The sequence below is a fragment of the Orycteropus afer genome, unplaced genomic scaffold, assembly GCF_000298275.1.
Source record: "Orycteropus afer afer isolate SDZICR_OR568_19922 unplaced genomic scaffold, OryAfe1.0 scaffold00728, whole genome shotgun sequence".
Taxonomy (NCBI): Eukaryota; Metazoa; Chordata; class Mammalia; order Tubulidentata; family Orycteropodidae; genus Orycteropus; species Orycteropus afer.
In genome coordinates this window covers 276,972-281,202 of record NW_006922315.1, presented here as the reverse complement: position 1 = coordinate 281,202, position 4,231 = coordinate 276,972, and positions in this window count along the sequence as shown.

Genomic DNA, 4,231 nt, shown 5'->3' with positions numbered 1-4,231 from the left:
GGAATTGAACCCACTCCTGTGGCTTCCAGCCAAACAAAAGGCAGGCAGATGAGCTGAACATTTACACTAGGGAGATACACTCCTTGGAGAGAACAATCATAGGAGAATAGAAGGGCTATGTATACACAGGGAGAGAGCTTGGGGGGCAAAATTTTATGGGAGGGAAGGACACAGGGAAGAGGTGACTATAGGGAGAAAGTGGGAAGAGACCTGTTGCATTGTGGGAAATTGCAGTCAATGTCATGAGACAAAGAATATGTGAACTGCTGTATGGAAAATGAATTTGGTCTGTAAACTTTCACCCAAATCACAATACAAACTTTAAAAAAAAAAAGGTCACCACCTTGAAAATTCTATACAGCAGTTGTAGTCTGCACATGGGGAGCTAGGACCCCAATCTGGGTTTCATGTTTTAAATCAGATTTTTCTTTCCACCGAATATGATATCTTTAAAAAGCTTTGGATGCTTACGCTACGGTTGTACCCCATTGGTTGGCCTGAATTGTTTCTTGTCATGCAGTTTTACTGCCACCATTTTCATTTCAAACAAGAAGCCAGCAAACTACTTTCCCAGAATCGCTTTCCCCATATAGTTCTGGTTTAGTCTCCAAACAAGATGGTGCATTCATGCACCATTTGGAATGCAGGAGAGAAATAGAGGACATTGTTCTCAGGAAACCAGGAGCCGCAGTGGCGCAATGGTTAAGCGCTTGGCTGGTAAGTGAAAATTGGTGGCTCTGTGGGAGAAAGACCCGACAATCTACTTCCATAAAAATCACAGCCTAGAATACCTTATGGAACACTTCTACTCCATCCCACGGTTGATATAGATTGGAGTCCCTGGGATGGCATCCGCCCACCAACACCACCACAATTCTCAGGAGGCTGTTACAGAATAACATACGGGGTTTGAAGCCACTAATTGGGGAGTCTCTTGAGAGTTACCTGCATCTCCCGAGGCTTCCAGGGAAGCATTCAAGAACAACCTGCTTGGGTGTTCAGCCTGGGTCCAAGGTTGGCAGTGGCTGACGGAACCTCAGTTCTATCTCTGCCTTCTCTCAGTGAGTGAGCAGAACTTCAGGGTTTATTCTGGTGATTTTCTTTGACCCTTCTCTCACTTTTAATTCTTGTGTATGCCCTTAAATCTGGGGAGGAATCTTCAACTAAAAGTACATGAAGTAGTTGCATTTTCCCTGACTAAACCCTGACTGATACAGAATTCAAGATATAAAAGGTAAAATGTACTCTAGATACAGAATTCTAAATATGAAACTCTACGTATAGACTGATATAGATTCTAGAGTGTTCCCCATCCTCCTGTGAATTTCAAAAACAATAACACAACTAATTTTTCTAAATGTGAAACTAATGGTATTCATTACAATTTTAGGAAATTCAAACATCTTTCAATGAATACCTGTTATGTATGTTTTTAAAATGATCTCAAGTCCCATAAGGTATAAGACACTGTTACACTTTCAAAATACATATGTATGAGCACTCGTAATACGAACCTAGAAATGGAAATGTGTACTTTTGTGAGGTTCTCTACTATTAACTCTAAGTCCTTAGAAACCTGAAAGTCATAAGAAAGTATTCCAAAACTTTATGAACTTAGAAACACAGAAGCTTGTGCAGTATGTAAAAAACATAAACAACCTGTAAGTTCACTTTGACCAGCATTCTGCGACACAAGAAAACAAAACAGTTAATCTCTAAGCAACTTCCCTAATCTTTAACCTTGAAGAAAAGATGCATCATTCTTCTACTCTGTATCCCTGGAGATAAGATGTAACATACTAATTTTTGAAGTCACACTGGCCCTTGTCATTTGGAACCAAGATGATAAATTCACATATAAACCCTAAATTTCTGCTCACTCACCGAGAGAAGGCAGAAATAGAACTGAGGTTCCGTCAGCCACTGCCAAGCTTGGACCCAGGCTACAAGTTCAAGCTGTGGTTAAGCCTTTCTCCCGAGACTGTTAAAGGTAAAAGCCTCAAGTCTAAAGATTTGGACTCTAACCATTGGCCTAACATTGCAATTGTTAAATCTGATTCTCTAATTCTAAATGAAAGTTGTGAGGTCTTACTTGCATGCCCTGCCTTGACTACCTTGGAATAAACTAAACAAGTTTATGCACAACAAACTGGAGTATATTTCTATTAATTTCTAAAATCCTACACAATATATCATTTTACTTAGCATGGGCACCTCAGTAGTGAATGCCCATTTTCCTATAGGTGAACATTTGAATTTCTCCCCTATTTTTAAGCTATACTACACACCACCAATGAACATCTGTGTGCATTAATCTCTGTCTGAATTTTGTATTCTCTACTTATCATAAATTCTTGTCTTGGGGCATTTTCTTTCTTTCCTTCATTGCTCACAATACTTCTCATTTGCTTTCCATGGGCTCGACACTGTGTTAGACCCCAAAGGTGCAGTACTGAAACACATAAACATGGACTTCATCCTAATAGATTTCATAACTTAACCTGGGATGTGATCATTAGGCAATTAGCAATCACCATTATGACCATTCTGAAGAGGAATATATAATAATGGGTTAGAACCTGGGAAGACCTCCCAGAGGAAATGACATTTACTGAAACAAAAGAATGGATGGGAATGAAACAGAAAAACATGGTAGCTAAAGCAAAACGTATTAAAGGCCACAATCTAGGAGAACAGGGTGCACTGTGAAGTAACTGAAAGTAGTCCAGTATGCTAAGAGCAGAAGGGAGAAGTTGGCATAGGATGAGCGTGGCCTTGTGCTGAAAGGCCAGCTCATGCAGGGTCTGGAAGGACATCTTGAAGGCTCTAGTCACCTGAGGGCTACGGGTGGGGAATTTTCAGTTCTGAGATGGGAATCATTGAAAAGAGTAGGTTGGCTGGGTCTAGGAGAAGCTCCCTAGTAGATGGCTGGGTATGTAGGTGTTGACCTCAAGAAAGGGGATTTGATTGGCTCTATATTTGGAAATTATCGTTATCTATTTAAGCTGTATATACTAAAGTGGAGGGAGTGACCTGTGGTGTACTCTATTACCGTCATCAGAGTCCTCTCTCATGTGTTACAACACACATGCCTAAACTCTATCCCAGATTTGATGAAGTAAACTATATGTAGGAGAAATTTACACAATTTACACTTTTTAGCAAGCAGCCTGGGTAAGTTCTCTGCACACTGAAACCTGAAAATTATGGTCTAAGGAGAGTAGATATGTTAGCAATTCTCAACCCTAAGAGTACATTAGAATCACTTGGAGAAATTAAGAATATACTTATGCCCAGGATCATTCTGGAGATTTGGTTTGGCTATTTCCCAGCTTCTCGGTCTCAGTTGGAGTGTCCCACGTGGATGGCAGAGAATTGGACCACTGAGCCACCAATATCTCACTACCGATTGTTGAGTCAACTCTGACTCAGGGCGAACCCATGTGTGTGAGAGAAGAAATGTGCTCCAGGGGTTTTTCAGTTTTCAGTGGCTGAGTTTTTGGAAATATAGATCACCAGGCCTTTCTTTTGAAAAACCTCTGTGGAGACTCAAACATTTTCATGGGTAGCCAAGTACATTAGCAATCTGTACCACACAGGGACATCTCAGAACTTTAGACATCTAAATGTATTTTATAAATGAGCCATCTGAAATCATGTATTTCTGGAACTAACGTTTACAAGATGGAAGATGGAGACAAAATGTACAGTCGATCTAAGACAAGATGGAGGACAGAGATAAGATGGAGGATTAACAAAAGTTCCTCCCTTTCCCACCTTGTGAAATCACATCCAAAACCTTCAAGAAGCTGGGATTCAAAGCCAGGCAGTTTGAGTCCAGCCTGTGGCACTCTGTCATGGCATTAGATCTTGATTCAAATCAAACAAGGCTCATCCCAGCAGTTAACCTAATTATATCAGCCCAGGATCTCCGGGGTCGGAGTTACATCTGAATGTCCTTAACCTTATATTGATTTTACTAAAGCTTTGATTATTAGCAGCTGGAAGTGAAAACATCAAAAAGTAATAAAAGGATGAGCAGGAATATAAAATCTTCACACAAAATGCCTTCCTTAAATACTTTCAATATGCCATGTCATTTTTGGATTTGAGGTTGGAGAACATTGTAAAAAGCAATATTTGCCATCACAATTGATGGCTACTAAATTTCCCTCTCAAATGCAGTTGCATCAAACAGATTTGGGTGCTATCATTTAAGATAAGGCCTTCT